The sequence below is a fragment of the Alligator mississippiensis genome, chromosome 1, assembly GCF_030867095.1.
Source record: "Alligator mississippiensis isolate rAllMis1 chromosome 1, rAllMis1, whole genome shotgun sequence".
Taxonomy (NCBI): domain Eukaryota; kingdom Metazoa; phylum Chordata; order Crocodylia; family Alligatoridae; genus Alligator; species Alligator mississippiensis.
The window spans coordinates 272,857,455-272,878,346 of NC_081824.1; the positions used below are offsets into that span (position 1 = coordinate 272,857,455).

At 44.1% G+C, this 20,892-nt stretch overlaps 1 long non-coding RNA gene across 1 annotated transcript in view; it reads left to right on the forward strand.

Moving 5' to 3' along the window:
• LOC109280299 (uncharacterized) overlaps positions 1-20,892 on the forward strand; it is a 372,666-nt gene that overhangs the window by 53,886 nt on the left and 297,888 nt on the right. The gene's annotated exons all lie outside the window — the stretch shown is intronic.

Below are 20,892 nucleotides of genomic sequence, written 5' to 3' on the forward strand. Positions count from 1 at the left end.
GCAGCATTCTTTGATCTCTCCAGCCAGCTGGGTGTTTCCCCAGCTGCTTTTTGAACAGCCTGCACTGCTTTTTGGTGAGCCCTGGAGGTGGGGCCAATCTGCAGGCTCAGGCAGCTGTGGAACTGCTGAGTCTGCATCGGTGCGTTCTCACAACTGCCACTTGTTCTGGTCCCTGCAGTTAGTATTGGGGCTCATTGGGTGGAATCCCAGGACATGTTGGTTGGGGGGCTTCTGTCTCCCTTCCCACAACTCCCAAGAGAGTTTGTTCTAAGACAGTAAATGTCGTCACACATTCTCTTGTAAGAGAAACCACAGCACAATCCTCCAGCATCCCAGGGGGCTTTGCTGCTGCCCACACCACCAGGAAGACAGTGCATGGCTTACTGAACTCTGACTGCTCCAGCCAATCAGGAAGCAGAATATGCCTTCACAATCCCACATTGTGCTACTGGGAGACACAGATTTAATTCTGAGTGATCTGGGTCAACAAACCACGGCTTTTCAGTGCACTGTTGCCTGTCTTCAGGCATACTGAGGGAGTCTGAGCACACTGAGATGTGTATACAGGGTCACCCTGGCTACTAGCATCAGCACTGAAAGCTCTCTGCTCTTCAGTAGTCAAAGGTCTATTCAGGCATCTCCAAGTAAGCTTTCCTACCAAGAGAAAAAACCTGGGAGACTTCTCCCAGATTAGTTGAACATGTGTATGCAGCCTATTTTTTGGGGGGTACTGTGAGGTGGCTAGTTACCATTGTGAGTGACTGCCAGTTAACAGACTCCCTTGCAGTTTTGCTGTACCACAGCAATACATAAACACAACTATACTACTTCAGTTGAGGAGGCAGTCAATGCAGAGTGGTGGAAGGTGTTGCCTGGCATGGTTTCAAACACATGGAGATGCTGAGTGGTTAAATTCCATAGTAAATATGGATCTTAGTAGTACTGTATGTGCTGAACTAACAATTCATGAATGTCACTTTTATTGGAGAAGTGTACTGAATATATATATATATATATATATATATATATATATATATATATATATATATATATATATATATACAATTTAAGGCACTATAGAATTAGCATCACAACATGGGGTAATGGTGAAACTTTGCTGGCCTAGTAAACTAGACTAAATTTAGCTTCAAAACAGACTATCTCATAGCTCTAGAGTATACTGTACAAATGATTGAAAGGGAACTAGGCTTCTAGTTTGGTTATTACATACAGTCTTTTGGGGAAGAAAAATCTTCCCATATTAAAAAATCTAAGTTAATACCACCAGACCATCAAAGCAATTAAATTCGTATAAATTATAAAGGAGAGTGTGGAGTACAGCATCGCAAGACACTACACATGTGTAGGTAAGTCTTTAAAAAATACAGAAACATTATAACTGTTATATGTACATATATCTAGCTATCTATGTGAAAGCCTCTAAACAAATACATTCATTGGGAGGGAGACAGGGAGAACAACCATCTCTGCCAGTTCCTTCTCTTTCTTACCAACTTAGCCATCTTGGGGAAATAAAGAATATTTTTCTTCTGAGTGCATATAGTTCCACTGGACATTAATTATTCTTTGAGAGGTTAAAAGGTACTAGATTCCTCTTACTGGAATGGCTGGTGTTTCAACAACAGACAGAAGAGTTAAGTTTTACCTAAATTTGAAGTCACAAGTGAAATGTTTATTACTGTTCTAAAAAAATAGGTAGTCTCTAGATGTTTACTTTACACAATATTGACATTGTCAGCTTTCAAAATATGGACAGGAGTACAGCACTCACTCCCATTGTCTACTTTTTATGGCATAGACTTGCCAAAAAGGACAAGTTGCTAAAAAAAAAATATTTTTCACCCTGGTAAGGTAGAACTTAACTATGAAAAATATATTTACCAGACAGCGATGGAGGGCAGGGTGGATGAATTGCAGCCCCACCCCTACCCCCTACCTTGGAGACCTGAATTTCCTCCTCTCACTTCCCCCCTCCCATTCTAAAAACAGCAACAAGCTGGCAGGTAGCACAGACAAGTTACAGAAGATGCTCTGTTTTGAAATGTCTTCATCTTAGCCCTCATGCAGTGAGGATTCAGATTTTCACATGACCAGCTATTTTTTAAGCAGTCTGGAGCCGTGCATTTGTGTTTTGTTATGGCTATAGACCACTTAATGTGGCTAGATTGGGTGAAAATTTTCAGGTGTGTCTGTGCCCTCAAATAACCCTGAATGAATGTGGTATCAGACTTCAGAGCTGTAGATTAGAACACAATAATAAACATCTGTACCAAACCCATCATTACTGCAGTAGGTCACATTCCACTAGCAACCCATAGGGCTTCGTGGCACCCTGCTCACCCCCTTCTGATCCCCACTTCTGAGCTGTCTCTGTCAAGAATCAAAAAGCCTGTTTCCAACTCCAGCCCCTCTTGCTTCCTCTAGCCAGTGATGACCCACTCTCTGGTATTATCACTCAGTATGTAGATTCCATCTACCCCATCTTGCCATTTGTAAAGATTGCAGCTTTTGATTAAGTGCCATGATGATTGCTGGACACTTCACTCACAAAGGGAGCTGTCCAATATGTTCACTTTGTACAATGTTGTTTTGAAGAATTTTTGTATCCAGATCTCAGTCTGTTCAACTTGACCTATGCTTCCCTGTCAAGGTTGTGCCCAATGGGGAACATCTTGGTATTGGTATAAAACACTGTATGAATAGATTTCATACTGGATTATGCTGAATGTTCATTTCATTTCCATTCACCACAGGCCTTATCTAAATTTAGTGCAACACACAAGGCCACAATACCCAGCCTGCCAGGCTCTGTGTGGGCCCAGAAACCTGGCAACAGAGGAGTGGTTAGGGTCTGTGTTCTTATGTCACTTGGTCTAATGCCCTAGAGTGCAGGGAATACATCTGTGTAAGCTGTGCAGTCTATTGCTTCACATGCTCTGTGCAACGTTAAGTACAATGTCAGGCTTTTTACTGCAACAGCTTCTGGACCATACAGGAATGCAATAAACTACTAGGACATATACCTGTGCAAATGTGGGGGTTCTGAACAATTTAAAGTTGGTACACCATGTTGTCCTGGCTAAAGGTGTCGAGGCATCTACCTGTACAGAAGCTTTACTGCTGATCTGAGTGTGATGTTTATAGGTGAGGGAATGGTCTCCTTGGTAAGTTAGGGTATACTTATGATGAAGGATATGGTTGCTTATTCTGATATTCAATGTGCTTTTGGCTCAATAACTGTCCATGTGGAAGACTGATGGGTACTCATTTATTGATGCTTCCCACTAACCTTGTGCCCCTCCCCACTGCTAACCTTGCATCACTGGCCTAAAACAAAGCAGAGGCACTAAGGCACCCTCTACTGTTGTTGGAGGGTTATCAGTCTATGTTGCATTGAGTGGGACCATAAACCTGTTTAATTGACATCTGGTTGCCCCATCCCTCAAGGTCATGTTGCTTTCCTGACAGAGGCCAGTGTGTAGAGGCCCCAAAAGATCCCGAAAATGTTTTTTCAAGTTCCACATCTGAGGTTTAACCAACAGTCACAACTGCGAGTGTTCACTGGTGCATCTCCAAGCAGCATTTGGCAGAGTACCTACTTATAAGTACCACTGTAGGTAAAGCACAGCAGGAAACAGGAATTTTCCTTAGCTTTCTCATCTCCCTCTCCTCCTCAAGAACTGGAGAAGGCTTATCTCTCTGGGCCTGGATGCTTGGGTTCCCGGCCCTCTCATGCAAGGAGATGGAACACGAGTGTCTGGGTTTTCCCACTTGAGAGACAGAACACAGACATTTTGTAGCATGATTAGTGCACAGTGCGAGCAGCTGTGTAGTTTCTGTCCCCAGGCAGAGGAAAGGGTCCAGACAGGGGACTCACCATTGGTCCTTCAGTGTATCCCTTGTCTGCACGCTCCATATTTGTACATGGGAAGCCTAGTCATGGAATAAAAGATGCTGGATCCAGGATGGTTGGCTAGAGACATATGTTTAGATGGTACTGGCAAAATGAGGACCAAATGAGACCCTTGATGTGCGCAGTTGGAATGGCCAGGTTGGCGACTGCTTGCACCCACACTGCCTTGGAACGTAAACAAACCATCCAGGACTAGGAATGCACTGATAAGGTCCAAGAATAAGATCTACAGATGGCCACCTGCTGTCTGAGGGAAGCCACCCTTACTGCTATGGAGCTGAGAGAGTCATAGCACCAGGATAAGGAGTTTATGAACAGGGTCAAAGACTGCTTTGGATCCAGCAATGGCACTCCTGAGAGACATCAGCACCACCTTCCACAGGAAGACCATTGGCTTCCCAGGCAGGAGTGGTAGGGCAAGCTGCTGCCCATCCCTCCTGGCAGGGAGAGCCCTGTTCCAGGTTCTGCTCTCTGGGGCAAAATGCCTGAGAGTCCCACAGAGGAAGGGGACACCCTGGATGGCCACCATGGGAGAAGATTCCACGCTGCATATTAATTGAAAGGTGCTGGGCCCCAGAGCAGTAGATCTAGCACATGGGAGCTATTGACCCATGGTCCAAAGAGCAAGGAAGGAGGCCAGTGGGGCCCACTTTGGGAAGCAGCATTGGTGGAGGGGAGGGGAACCAGGCTGCCCAAGACCTGATACCAGTACTGACATTGACTCAGCTTGCCTTCCAGGGCTACCTTGCTACCCGTGGCTGCTGGTGGTCACTGGCATAGGTTCCAAGCCAGTCCAGGAAGGATGTAAGAGTGCTCAGAATGTGGAGGGAGGGTGAGGCCCACCACCCTGCTGGGCCGGGCCATTCTGCCTGTGGGTGGGTAGCAACCTGCAGGGGAGCAGCACAGCCTCTGCAAAAAATGGCATCCCCCTGAGCTGTGGTCCAAGTTCTGGAGTGGGCAACATTCCAAAGTTTTTCTTTATCATGCACATGAAGTAGTTTGGCAACTGCAACATCTAATTAAACACAGGGTTATCAGTTTTGCATGCAGTATGCCCCCTGCCACCCCAAGGTTCCATGTTTGTTAAATTGATCTCCTGTGGCTGTCTTCAATGTTATAACCCCCTGGTGCAGCCAGGGTATTTCCCCACTCTTTCAGTGTTAACTGAGAAGTAGGTTCCAAGTTCAAGAGCAGGCAACATTCCACAGTTTTTGTTTCATAAATGCACTAAAAGTTTGGCAGCCTGAACATTTGATTAAAATAAGAAAATTCTCATTTGATTAAAATTCCTTGAGCCACGTTGTCCTGCAGCCCTACTGTGTGCCCATGGAGCAGTGTGGGGAGAAGGGAAGGGGGACACTACCCAACCATCCTGGGTTGTGGGCAGTAGTGCCTGTGATTCAAGGCCAGAGGGGCCTATGACTGGGGACCTATGGCCTGGTGCCAGGACAAGGGCACTCAAAGCTCTCTGGTCCTACTCATCTGGGGGAGGGCTCCCTGCCCACATCAGTGAGGAGCTACAGACAGGGCTTTGTGGATACAGGAGCCTGTGATGGTGTGGGGCCAGGGCCACCAGTATTGGCCCTGAGACAAATACAGGCATCACAGGGAAATGCACATACATGCACACAGGCATCAGGAGAATGCACACAGGTATGTGCACTCACGTGCGCACACGCCCCCCCACCAAGATGGCTGGGACACATGACACATGCACACACGAACAACCAAGGTGGTTGGGGTATGTGACACATGCACACCGAACCCAGGCATCTGGGACAGAGAGACACATGGCACACGCACGGAACCCAGGCATCTAGGACATGCATGCATGTACACATGCACACACACTTGGTAAGTGCATGGTGCGCTGGGTGGGCATGCACAGAATGGCCAGCTGATGGATCCTGGCTATGAGGGTGGATGTCAAGATGAGCTGTTGCCATATCAGGTCCAAGTGGGTGGCCATGATCTCTTTGCCAACCAATCAGAAGTGGCTCAGTTTTTCGCCTCTGCTTAGGAGTCTCAAGCAGCTGTGGGAGTCCATGGGGTATGCTCAGAGGTGTGCAAGAGCCCTCCTTACCTGCTGGGTTCAGGCTGTACAGGCAGGCTCAGAGTTCCCCCTCTGCCCATCCACATGAGCTACTGTGTGTTCTGCTTACTCCCAACCTAAGCTTGGGTGCTTAAAGCTCAAAAGTCAGAATGCTTACAACTCACTGTCTTATCCACCTCCACTCCCCCCCCCTCCCCTTCCCCCCACATACACAAAGAGGCAGTTTAACTGAAATGAAAAGAAATGGACTGATTTAGACAAAATTTGGGGAACAAAAGACAGGTCATTTTCTATTTGAAAAATATTTACGAGTTCCATTCATATTAAAATAGTTTTCATAATAATATTTTAATATATTAACTAAACTAAACAACTTTACCTTCTCCTTTTCTTATTTCCAAATAGCTATTTGGAAATGTTATTCTGTAGAAAATCTCCATCTCAGTTCCTTGTTTGATTAGGGAAAAAGAAAACAAAATTGGATTTTTTTGTGTGTGAATGGAAAATATGGTTTCTTAGCAGCTCCTGCAGCAAAAAGTACTTGGGGGTGCATTTACACAATACATTTACTGCAGAGTGGACTAATTAGCTCTGTAGTAAATGTCTCGCATCTATACATACAGGGCTGTTAGGCTGCAGGAAAATAATAAACTCCATGACAGGGTAATACTTGTAAATGCAAGTACTGTTCTACTGCAGAGTTGTTTACTGTGCAGCAATGCATGTATGGAATCTGACCCAGGAGTTAATTGCTCCAAATAAACCAAACCAGCAGGGGGCCACACTCCTGCCTACCACCTAGCCACATGGCTCCGTAGTTCTAGGAATCTCATGGCCCAGCCAGCTCCTGCTTCCTGACACAGCCATCTACTGCATGGGCCTGACCCCTGTACCAGCTGCTAGCCTGGGCCTGGCGCCCTGGGCTCCGGGCCACACTGCCATCACCAGCCAGAGCCCAGGGATGACCCCCATGCCTCTGCCAGCCCAGTGCTGACACCTGGGCCACTGTGGCCAGAGCCTGGAGCTCCCTCTGGCTGCTACAGGGGGGTAGGGCAGGGCAGGAGCAACCCTGGTGCCTAAACTAATTCTCCCTGGCTCATTTTGCTGCTGTCCCAGACAAACGTGTAGATTCTACACCCAAAAGTAGTTTACTGTGGAGCAAATTACTCTGCAGTTTATTTATATGCATTAATTGCACTTGTAGACATGCCCAGTTATTATCCCACTTCTCTGAATAACTCTCATTTAAATATAAAATCTCCTCTGTGAACAGTGGTACACAAGTTTGACAAACAGTTCTATGCAAAATTTATTTCAGGATGTTTCTTCACACTCTAGTCAATGTTTCATTTCATTCACTCCTTTTAAATAATCCTACTCCACAATATTTTTATGATGGCTGCCACCTTGGGGCAAAGATTGTTTTGGAGATGTCCTGAGCTAGAAGCACAGGATGCTGAAGCTTGAACTCATTAACCACCTTCTTTAGCAGGGGAAGTAATAGAGTTGTATATTCTATAGCTCAGGTGCAGACTAACAGGCCTAAAATACACAGTACAGTGGGGTACACTTACACTATATTTATGTATGATCTGACTTTTTATGATTAAATTCATACTCCATTTTATCTTGATGATACAGTAGCTACGAACTACTACAGACTGCAAGGACTTGTGTGTATTGGAAGACAGAAATCCAGAGAATTCACTGTATGACACACTTTCATCTGAATCGGCCTTTAGCCCATTATTTTAAGAAGAATATTTGCTTTCACAAAGCACATAAAATGGATATTATAAACATTTGGGGGTTTTCTTCATAAAGATGTCTTTCACAATATTCAAGGCACTTATATTCTGCTTGCTTAAATTCTCTTTGAATTTCATTATTGTTGTCCTTCAGCTATTGTTTAGTAAGCTCTCAAGGGTCTGGTATGTTAGGCTAGAAGCTGTTTTACTTTTTTATTAACTGCAATCTAAGTATCATTAAGTTTCTGGAATGCCCAGCAAGTATCTGTTTCACATTGGTAGTACTCAAAAGGCTGAAAAAAAGTAAAATCCTTACCTCATCATATTTTCTTTGACTTACCCATACTAACAATTTTGTATCTGCCATTATAGCTATGCGTATTTAAGTGGCTGTTGTGCTACACCATAGAAGTAGGCAGATTTCAGCAATGGGTAGAGCATTTCTTGTGTATATTACAGCATGTGCATTTGTAAAATCCTTTGAGAGGACAGATGACAAATAAGCATGATTTTCTTATTTGCTGGCTTACTTAACTGCATTAGCTTACTTGGTGTGGATGCTTTATTGAGTGACCTTGAATAATTAATACATAATATAAAATGGAGCTAGGTAGTCCACATCGCTTAATTACAGAGAATGTCAATTAAATCTGATTGATTCTGGACAGTATTGATATAAATATCTTTAAAGGGGATGATATTTCTAACTGGTACTTAAAAAGAAGCTATGCCACCTTGCACAAGGTGCTAAAATAGTAAGGCACATGTGCTCCATCCTTTGAAGACCGGAGTTGGCAGTAAAGATTGGACGGAACATTTAATAAACATTTTTATTCTGTCATTTTCATGCAGCACACTTTTTATTTTGTATATGGCTGTCTAAAGTAGGACATCAACTTAATTGAGGCAATAAACTGTCTAGTGAGGTGTCCCAATTAAGAGGCTTTTACTGTTTTAACTTCATAGTCCATTGCCAATCCTGTGTGTTGTTATCCACTGGGATGATTCTATGTCCCCCGTAGAAAATCATTTGACTTTATTTCTTCAGGGGATCCTTTGTTAACATGTCCTACTCAGTTCTAAACATTACATGGTGCCCCTGAATCTAATTTAACATCTCTTTTTACATTTGCAAATTCCAAATTTACTTTCCTTTCTCTCTGAATTTTCTCTTGAGACTGACTACATGAGCAAAACAAATCGGGTTCACTTCATCTCTAGCTTCATTTTTTTACAACACGTGCATTTGACTTGTATGCGTCTTGTTCACTACAAATAATAAACTATGACCATTGAATGTCTTGCTTCTGTGCTCACAATTAGAATGTTACTTTCTTCTTGCATTTGCTGGTAGGTGAGTCAAGTTGAACAGAACCACCTATCAATTACTGTTTTCCAAAGCCTGCTTTCTGCTCTTACCAATAGTTAGATTCAAATACTCCTACTTGGAAAACAAACACCAATTCCCTTACATGATTGCTAACTTATGAATGTTGCTCAAGGCATGTCTTTCACAAATTGCTCGGACAGAACTGTGTCAGTACCAGACACAGTGTATATCTTTCTCTGCACTATTCCTACACATGCATTTTCCAGTGTGCGAGAATAATTGGAAAGTAAAACTAACTATCCATGTTGGTTAAACTAGTGTTGCCTGAGTGGCAAATAGAGAATGCTGGGGATGCAGACATATAGTTACTTACCATAAATTCATAGATCCTAGGATTGGAAGGGACATCAACAGATCATCGAGTCTGACCCCCTGCCTAGGCAGGAAAGAGTGCTGGGGTCAGATGACCCCAGCCAGATGCCTATCTAGCCTTCTCTTAAAGACCCCCAAGGTAGGGGAGAGCACCACCTCCCTTGGAAGACCGTTCCAAATTTTGGCCATCCTTACTGTGAAGAAGTTTTTCCTGTTATCTAGCCTAAATCTGCTCTCTGTCAGTTTGTGACCATTGTTCCTTGTTACCCCAAGAGGTGCCTTGGTGAACAGAGCATCTCCAATCCCTTGCTGTGTTCCTCTAATGAACTTGTAGGCAGCCACAAGATTACCTCTCAGCCTTCTCTTGCAGAGGCTGAAGAGGTCCAGGTCCCTCATTCTCTCCTCATAGGGCTTCTCCTGTAAGCCCCTAACCATATGAGTGGCCCTCCTGTGGACCCTCTCGAGTCTATCAACATCCTTCTTGAAGTATGGTGCCCAAAACTGGATGCAGTACTCCAATTGTGGTCTGACCAATACCGCATAGAGGGAAAGTATCACCTCTTTGGTTCTATTTGTCATGTATCTGCTGAGGCATGATAAAGTTCAGTTAGCTTTGCTGATGATTTCATCACACTGATGACTCATGTTCATCTTGGAGTCCACTATGACTCTGAGATCCCTTTCTGCTTCTGTGCTGCTGAAAGGGTTAATTCCCAGCCAGTAGGTGTGCTAGATATTTTTGCGCCCTAGGTGCAGCACTCTGTACTTGTCCTTGTTGTACTGCATCCTATTGTGTTCTGCCCACTTTTCTAACCTGTCCAGGTCTGCCTGCAATCATTCCCTACCCTCCAGAGTGTGCACTTCACCACACAATTAAGTATCATCCACAGACTTGGGCAGAGTACACTTCACACCCATATCCAAGTCACTGATGAAGATATTGAAGAGTACAGGTCCAAGGACTAAAACCTGCAAGACTCCACTGCCCACATCTTTCCAAGTCAGTACCAATCCATATACTACCATTCTCTGGGTGCGACCACTAAGCCAATTTGCCACCCACCAGACTATGTAAACATCTAAGTCACAGCCTCTTAATTTATTTATGAGAATGGGATGAGATACCGTATCGAAGGCCTTGCTAAAATCCAAGAAAACGACATCCACCTCTACTCCTGCATCTAAGTGTTTTGTGACCCTGTCATAAAAAAAACCCAAATTGATCAGGCATGATCTGCCTGCTATGAATCCATGCTGATTGTCCTGCTGCATTAATTTTCCCACTGGACTCCCATGGATATGATCCTTCATAATCTTTTTCCTGACCCAAGTGCCACAAGTGCTCAAACAGCTATGCCAGTGCTTCTGCTATGACATGGGCCAATTTCTTCAGTACTCTCAGATGCAGCTCATCCGGGCCTGCTGACTTAAATGCATCCAGTCCATCCAAGTGACTCTGCACCAAGTCAGCGTCAACGGTTTGTGGGCTGGTGTCCACCTGATGCCCATCTAAGAACCCATTAGGAGACTTGTCTTGATCCCTGTTCAAGATCACCGAGGCAAAAAACTCTTTGAATAGCTCAGCCTTGTCCACCCTGTCTGTCACTAATTGCTCCTTCTTGTTCAGTAGGGGTTCTATGCTGCCCTGCACCTTCCTTTTACTCCCTATATACCTAAAAAAAAGATTTTTTGTTCTCTTTAATTTGTGTTGCCAGCCTCAGCTCTGTAGTTGCTTTGGCTTTTCTAATTCCCTCTCTGCAAGTGCAGGCATACGCCTCCTTGGTAGCTTCCCCTTCCTTCCACTACCTATATGCCTTCTTTTTTGCCCTTAGGCTGCCCTGGATATCCCAGTTTAGCCAAGGAAATTTTTTGGCTCCTTTCCCACTTTTCCTTCATACTGGGATTATCTACCTCTGTGCCTGAAGGATCACTTCCTTTAGAAACAACTAGTCTTCCTGGACTCCCATCCTACCAATACTCCTATCCTGCAGTGTGTCATTGACTAGCCTCCTAAGAACACTGAAGTTAGCTTTCCTAAAGTCAAGCACTTCCACCCTACTAGTTATCTTACCCACTGTATGCTGTATGGTGAATTTGATTGATTGGTGGCCACTATCCCCAAGGTGACCATGAATCTGTAGCTCCCCTACCAGGTCCTCGCCCATACCCAACACCAAGTCCAGTAAGGCATTCTCCTTAGTGGGACCATATACCTCATGTATTAGGTGAAGGTCCTGCACACAAGGACCTATGTGAATGGTTGGATTTGGCTGACTGCTCCTCCCAGCCGATGTCAGAGTCGTTTAGGTCCCCCATGACAGCCACGTCCCTAGACTGTACGGCCTCTGAGAGCTGCCTCAAGAATTCCAAGTCTAGCTTTTCCTCTTGGTGTGGTGGTCTGTAGCAGACCACCACCATCAAGTCTGTTTCCCCTTGACCTCCATGTAGCCTAACCCACAATGCCTCAACTTTCTCCTCCAATGTTTCCATTTTGTTTAGGGTTGATGTATAATGCTCCTTGACATAGAGATCCACCCTGCCCCCTTTCCTCCTTACTCTGTTCCTTCTGTACAACCTGTAGCCCTCAATGTGTTCTGCCCAGTTATTGATAGGGTCCCACCACATTTCTGTTAGCCCCACTAAATTAAAGTTATTATCTGCAAGCAGAAGTGCGAGTTCTTCCTGCTTGTTCCCCATACTCCTAGCACTAGTATAGAGGCACTTGAGCCCTCTGAATGTGCCTTTGGTGCTCCCCATTCTGATGCCCAATGGGCCCCTTAATACTTACCTGGGATGTACTGTTGCGTGTTTCACAGTTTGTAGGTTCTAGACTCTCTCCATCTTCTGCCTCCCTGTCCCCCGTTAAACTTAGTTTAAAGCCTGATATAGGTGGTCAGCCAACCTGTAAGAAAAGAGACTCTTACCTTTTGTGGAGAGATGAAGCCAATCACATCCCAGGAGGTCCCTTGCATGGAAGTGCAGATCGTGGTCCAGGAAGCCAAAACCCGCAAGATTGTACGAACTCTGGAGCTGCAGGTTGACTTCTCTGACACAGTTGACATGATGCCTACTGCAACAATTGACTGGGAGGATTGACCACTTGCACCCTCATCTTCCTAAGCCTGGTCCCCAGAGCTCTGTAGTCACTCATGATATGGTCTGGACTACTCCTGGCTATCTCATTTGTTCCCACATGGATGAGGACCATGGCATAGTTGTTGGAGGGCCAGATGACATCCCTGTCATCCCTGATCCTGGCCCCTGGCAGGCAGCAGACCTCACATACCATAGGAAATGGACGACAGATGGGTCCCTCCGTTCTTCTCAGCAGGGAGGCATCCACTATGATGACGCAGCGTCTCTTCTTCTGCTTACCTGGATGGCCTTCAGTTTGCTCAGTGAGGCTCCTCCAGTGTACTTTCCCCCACCACATACTCCTCCAATGCAGCCAGAACCTCATATTTGGTCCCCAACTGCACCAGGGGAACTGTCTTTGTGGTGAGAGGTCTAGCCCTGAAAGTGACCATCCTCCACTCACCAGCATCTGCTTCAGGGCATTCCCTCTCTGCTTCTCCTCCAGGCATCTTGTCCTGAAGAGAATGAAAGTAGTCATCAGTCTCTTCCTTGATCTCCTTATCCCCCACAGCCTGCTCACCTCTGCCTGGAGGGGGCAGAGTGCAAAAGTGGAATGCTAGAGGCCCAGCAAGGGGCACAGTTTAGCCCAGCCTCAGGCTAGAGCTGCTATCAATTTGCAATGTCATCTGTGAAGCATGGGACACAGTGTAGGGTGGTACAGAGCCGTGTACAACACCAGGCATTGGGGCATTTAATGGGCAGCCTCCTGTACGCAACATCTAGTTTATTACACCAAGTCATGCCAAACAACATGGGGCAGACTGCCTTAGACACGTGGGCAGGCTGACATTAAGATCTGGTCTTGAGATGGCCCCCTGTCACACCTGACCTGGACTTTGAATATATAAACAGCTAATCATTGTCTTCACCAGTTATTCATACTGAACAGTAACTACATGTTAATAAAAAAAAGAAATATCTAACTTTTTATTTTTAGCTGTGTAATGTAGAATTTGTTCTAAATGCTGTTTGTGGTGTATTAATTCCTAATTGATATTGATTGCACTCCGCACTATTGTATTTCCGTTTCATTGTTTTTGTCCTTACTTTCTATATCAGGGGTGTCAAACTCTGTGGGTTGGATGAGTGGCACAGGACTGGTTCATGGGCTGGATCAGGTCCATAGACCCCCCCCCCTCCCCCCTCCAGCCACATGCTTGATTCAGTGCACATGGCACCTGCCCGAGCTGGTCCAAGATGCTGGCCACAGTGGGTGCTGCAGGTGGCACAACCCAGCGCCCAGAGTCAGAGGGAGCCAGGGGCATTGTGCATCCCAGGCACTGTGCATGGAGCCAGTCGGGTATAGCATGTGAGACAAGAAGGCAGCACCAGATATTGGATTATGGGGTGCCATGAGCCAGATCTGGCCTGAGGGCTGTATGTCTGAAACCTTAGTTCTAAGCCATCCAAGAAAGAATGCAACTCTTTCAAATTTATAGGAAGCTCTCCTTTTTCAATAGTTACATATTCTTACTATAGATTGAAGATTTCCTAGAATCCATGTGATAGATGTAGATACAAGACTCATAACTCAGATTATTCCCCCTTTTTGCCAAAAAAAAATTAAATATTGTCTGTCTTTTCCTTTTGTTCTTGTTTATCTTCACGCATACACACACACATCTCTATTGTATCAGGTCTTACCGGGAATAGTAAAATCATTGTCTATAATTCGCTCAATGACAGCTAAATATACTTCAGTCTGTTAAACCTTGTGCAGTTCTTTGTTAAATTACTTTCTAAATTCAAAGAAATGTTTGAAGGCTTCAAAATTTCCACTGGCTGTTTTCTCTCCAGAATGCTTAATGTGCATCTTTGAACTAAAATCCTTTTAGCTTGTATTAGAAATGTTTACATGTGTTGATTTTAAGTTAAGCCAAGTTAGAATAAGTGAGAGTAAGGAAAGTAATGCAAAAGTAACTGAGTCACAAGCAAAATAAACTTCTTGGATGACTAGTCAGTCCTAGGACATCTAGTCTTTATAAAAGGATTAGATCTTGACTAATAGAATAACATAATGACATCATCTTTTTACCATACTTCACAAAGTTTCTATGAAGTAATGTTGCTAGCCTTGGTTTGATGAAGGGGATAAAAAAGGGCTCAATGCTCTGAAATGGGATCCTCTGGCATCCTTTACTGAGGTTCCCATCTGCAGACTAATGAAGATCCAGCACCTCTTAGAACTTAGTCTCTGAATTATGGTAATATCTCCCTAGCAGCCTGGGTACCTGACAGTAATTCATAAGATTCTAAGATTTAGAAATTCTAAATTGTATGGCTGCTTATTTATGCTTGTATCATAAAAGTATATCTAGAGGTGTATTATTTTATTTATTTGCTTAGCAGTATTCATAATCTAATGAACTTAACTTAGATATACTCCACTAAAGGATTCATTTTGCATGAGAACCAGGTCTGTCAAAAACAACCCTCAGATGCCCTTATCTACTCTAGGGGTCAACATTAAAATCTCTTATCCTTTTTGTTAATTTTTTCATCTGCCTACCTCTAGGGAAAATGTATTGTACTCGGAATACATTTTCAGCGCCTCCTTTCTCCACCCCACCTGCTCTCCACCAAAAGTCCCCAAAAATCAGGAGGGCCAGACAACTATTTTTCTTAAAATGAATTCTGAGTGTCCAATTACATGACTTCAGAAATTCCAGCTTTAAATTAAACACCAAGTACCATGCAGCTTCTGATAAGTATAACCAGTATGCTGAGGAAAAAAAAATGTAAATATCTAGGTGGTCCAATGAAAGTTATCACCTCTGCTGTGAGTTCTGAGTCCTTTTGCCTGTAGACCAATACAGCTACAACCTGTATGCCATCAATACTTATGGGCATTTATACACATGCTCCAGGAGTGGGGTGGAGGGTGTGTTTTAATTACAGTGGCTCTAAGAGCTGTTCTAATTAAAGTGCCCAGAGCATTACATGTACCAGCATCCCTGCACTGAAAAGTGGTGGTGGGGAATGAGCTTTAGTAAAAGCACCCCTGCTACCATTTTTCCATGCAGGGATGCTGGTACACATGATGCTAGTCTGTGCTGGAGCACGGTAATTACCACGCTCCAGCAGACTCGATTAATCCAGTCTACTCTGACGTGTTGTAATTACAGAGCATTGGAGCAGCCTCCCTGCATGTGTATAGGCACCCCATGGAAGTGGAGAACCTTGATTTCCCGCCCCCTCCCTAGAGGTGCACTGCAGAGACTGTTGGAGACATATCTCTGTAAGAAGAGAAAGCCAGGCAGGTGTTCCTGGAGCTTCAGGGGCCCAGTCTTGCACAGGAGTTCCTTGGGCAGGCAGGGCTGGGCCCCCCCAAGTCACAGGAGTACCTGATAGAACCTGCTTGCATGGCCTATTGTAGGGAGAGGAAAGAAGCTTTAGGTAGGTTCTGGGTTCTATGGTTTGTGCTCTTGATCCTATTTGGTTATTTTATCCAATGACTATTTAATGCAAAATGTAAAAACAGAATTTGGTGCCTCCAACAATCTCCAGGATGCATCTTTAAAGCAGAGAGTGTTGGCGATTGCCAAGGGCATATTGCTGGAAGTGTGGAACCCCAACTTTCCCTATTTCCAGAGACATGCCACAGAGATGCTGGGGGCACTTCTTTGGAAGTGAGGATCCGTCACTCGTTGTCCCACAAGATCAATGGGCAGAATGCGTGACTTGAGTTTCAGTAAATGAAGCAGATCAGCTGTGTTGGGATGCATCCTGGTACAACTGATCCGCTTCATTTGGCAATGTCTATTTCTACCCATAAGTCCCACTCCCCCTACGATAAGTAGAGTCTGTGAACCCTGAATATCCCATTTCCTGGGAAGGTACTTTCAATACTAAGCTATTAGGTAAAAAGGACTAGGTCCTCTTATATGCCCCTCTTATGCCCCCTGGTTCACTGGATCTTGAGTGAATCAGATCCCAATATGTTAGAAGCACGAGTAGATTTATATGAGACTGAAAGATATCCCCCCTGGGCAGATAGGTTTATCCTTCTGAGATAAAATGCATGATTTTTGGCTGAGCAGCTGCCTAGTATAGATGTCTAGAAAGAAGAATACGTTTTTGGCCACAATATTGATAATTATTGACAAATCAAACTGGTATGTCAAACACGCTGGAGAAAAAAGCAGAGGTCAGCACAACAGATAAACAGATAACTTTAGGAACAACTTTGATTCATCAACAATTTGAAATAGCTGATTACAGCTTGCTTGCTTAGTAAGTATTGCAGCTGTGTTAGGATAGAAGGAGTTTATGGTGGTATGCTACTAAAATGATATCAAATAGACCAGTTTCTTGAAATGAACCCTATTCTCCGTTGTGTTTTGCCTTCTCTAAGTTTTTATTTCGCTAGTGGTCAAGGGTCCCAAACAAGACCATGTCATCAGTATAGTAAATACTGTACACACACATAAACAACCCTTTGAAATGAATGGGACAAAGACAAAAGTTTATCCCCTTTTCCTGATAAGGAGCTGAGATGCACAGACTAAGTGATTTGCCTAGATATGTGGAAGAACAGTCAATTAAGTCTGCATCTCTCTCATCCCAGTCTGGGGCTCTAACCACTGAACCATTAATTCTTTCAAGTGTTTTATGTCCAGAAGCTGGATAAATTTAAGGGGTTGTGGTCTAGTTGCTAGATTCAAAATTTGGATTATTTTTTTTCCCTTAAAGCACTCTACAAAACAGAGGAAACTTTAAAAAAAATACTTCATTTTCCCCCATATCTTTATGTGAATCGTTATCAGTATAAGGTTGCTCATGAGAACACTAACAATGCAGAACATGTGTGCTATGAAAGAAAATGTTCCAAAAACAGATTTCCCTTTCAGGCTTTTAGAGAGTCATTCTAAACAATGGGGAAAGTATTATAAAAGTCTTATTTTAAGAGGTGCTGAGCTGTTACATCCATTGAAATTCAGTGGAGGACACAGGTGCTTAGTGCCTCAGAAAATGTCAGGCTGATATTTTTAAAAATGATTTAAATTATTTAAAAGACATCATTGTCTTTTAAAGAACAAAACAATAGGATTCATTAACACACATTCTCTCTACCAAATCTGAAGCATGATAAATAATCCCGAGCACAGAGTTTGTACTTGCAATCATGGTGTTAGTTTAAGGAGAAAGTAAGTCCTGGCAGTCATAAAAAGGGTCAAATTGTTGTGACCTTATGGAAAAAAAAGTCCTTGTGTATATATGATTTGTGACAAAACATACCAACGGTGACATTTAGAAGATTTCTTTGTTTGTTTTCTTAAAATGCCAAAAGTTGGAAACTGGAACACCTGCATGAACAACCTGTGATTACATTAAAATCACCAGTGGCACGTTAGAAACAGCAACCTCTAAGGCTGAAATCAATTCTGCTTCAAAAAAAAAGAAATCTATTGCTGCTTTCCTCCAACCACTCCCTTCCTCTTTTGGCAGGGACAGGTGATGGATACATCTTCAAATTATCTCTCCTGAAAGACACTGGGCTATTGTTCCATCTTCACTGTGGGCTGCTTAGAACTGTTTTTCATCGCTAGCAGTTATTTGATTTGCATGTATTTGACCTTGAATTAGGCAAGTGTCAGCATTTTCAAATACTAAGGAACTTGATGAAGTATATTTTGAAAGGACAGCATTTACTGCCTTTTCCCATTATATCATTGGAATTTGACCTCTGCTTACAAAATTTACCTCCCCAGTATTGGAATACAAATGTAGTGTTTCCTTATTTCACGTCTGCCTCTCTGCTTCTTTTCATTTTCATGCAATTGCCATAGTCATGGCAAGATGTGAAGTAGCTGGAACATCAGCTAGCATGGTGGATACATTTTTTTACAAAGACCCAGTCTGGCTGAGGTCCTTTTTGCTTTAGGTCATAGGGTAAACTCACAAATCATCCAATCTTAAAAAGAGGCATCATTATCTGTGAGGATGACTGTTGAGAAGGCAGTCGCCACAATGCAATACAAATGGTATATTTCGTTGTCCAGCAGCACCCTTAACCTTTATCTCTGTAACAAGCTAAAAACTCATATTGGATGGAAAGAATAGAGGATCTAACATAGTCTTCCTAGTGAATGGTATGGATACTTGAATCCATGGAAAAGAAATATATTTGAAGCATAATTTGAGCCACCATACCTAAATAATCCTATAGGCAATTAGGGCACTTGTACACATGATGAAAATTGCCCTTTTGTGTGGCTTAATGGCATCACACTTTACATATACATGAGTTTTTGACAATTTAAATGAGTTTGCATCATCGTAAACTAATCCACATCCCAACGTAGTTTAGCTTGCAACAACACAACTTGAAATGGTGCAGCCATTGTCATGTGTCCATGGTAATTCACTGAATGATGTGTGGTAAGCCACTTTGTCCATTGGGTGTCACTACAATTTTTGTGTAGTGAGCCCCCTTGTCCACCATGGGTTAGGGATGTATCTGGCTGCTGTTCCAAGTCTGGCAGACATGGCTTGTTCTTCAGTGCCTCTATTGAATATATTTTCAGGGCAAAATGAGTTACTGAGAGAGGGTTCAATATGCTCTGACCAAAGTCATGAAATGCTTTCTGCCCCTGGCTAAGAGCAGTTATATAGACTATATATACTTATAAACAGTATGGAACCTTTTTGTGCGGGTTTGAATTTCCACATATGCATAACTAAGCAGGTGTGAATTGTGTCTCAGTACCGGCAGTCATGGACATCTGATCATGTGACCTTTCCTAAGATAACACATGAGACACCCATAGCCTGCCCCAAATTGTACCCCCCCCCCTGTGATCCCCCCTTTTTCAGAACAATAGTTGTTAATGGCCCAGCACATACCCAAAATGGTTGCACATTGAGCACCAGAACACTGCCATGCATCACCTCATCACACCCAAAAAGAGGGTGGCCATGGCCATCATGAAAATGGCCATTGCTGGGAAGCCAATATGTGAGGTATGCCAGCTGCAGCAGGACATTTTGATGAACAGCTTCATCTGCCTCCATAACCCCAGGCAAGTTGATGAAAGCATCAAGGCCATGGGGTTCCCTAACTGCATGGTTGCACTGGACAGCACACATCCACCCCCCCCCCATCCCCATTCCAGGGGAGCCAGTCATTCACAAACAGGAAGGGATTTGCCTCTATGACCCTCCAGGCCAAGATTCACCACTGGGGGATCAGGGGAATACCACCACTGCTGGTCCACTGAGCAACCCTTGCAAAGCTAGCAGACCAAGGCACTTAAGGGAGCCCACCTCTACCCCAGCCGTGGAGCGAACTGTAGGCAAGGCAGGGCCCCCAAGGAGACACTTGTGTGCCTATTCAAAAATGCCAGGAGCTTGGGGAATAAACGGGACGAACTTATCCTCCTGCTAAACACAAATAACTATGATGTCATAGGGATAATGGAGAACTGGTGGGACTCCACCCATGATTAGACCACAGGTATACAGGGCTATGCCCTGTACAGGAGGGATCAAGTGGACAAAAGGGACGGGGGTGTAGCTTTCTATGTCAAGGAAACCTATGTATCCCTGCAAGCCAACACTGGCACCCATGGTGGACTTGAGACCCTCTGGGTTAAAATCCGTGGGGAAAACCGCACAGGGGATACTATGGTGAGAGTCTACTACAGACTGGTTGCATTTTGGTAGTCATACTAGTTGCACCTGTAGATCTATTTCTAACTTCAATTTGCCTTCAAAAAGTCCAGTGCCCTGGGATATGTCTCCATATCTTAACAGAATGTTAGGTAGTGAACTTAATGACCATTCTTGCTCTTCTCTGACTTGGAGCATGTTGTGGTGTTGCACTGTAATTAAATCGATGTCCTGTGCTGCACGGCTGACCAGCAATGGATGGGTGTCTGCCCTGTCAATCACTATAAATTCCAGGTGGTACTGTTTCTTGTTGCATGGATTTCTTAGAGTCAACTGGCATTTTCCCAGTGGCCTCAAGGTTGTTTTGTTATACATTAACAGCACTTGGTGACATTTTCCCATTCTGATGCTGCTACTCAATAGTGTCCTGGCTCTGGTGCAAGACGCGTGAGTGTAAGCCCGCTGCGACTCCATGAGCCCAGCAGAGACCCCAGGACCCCCAATGAGCCCTGGCCTGCCAACAGGTAAGCAGGGACCAGTGGAGGGAGGGACCTAGTCAGCTGGGAGTGGGCAGAGTGTGCTGAGGAGGGTCACGCCCCACCCCTGTTCCTACTTCGGCCAGCCCCGCAGGGAGCTGCGTGACCGGAGCCTCGCAAATAGGCCACGCAAATGGGGGTGCTTGTCTGCCCGGCCTGTGAGTTAGCATGGG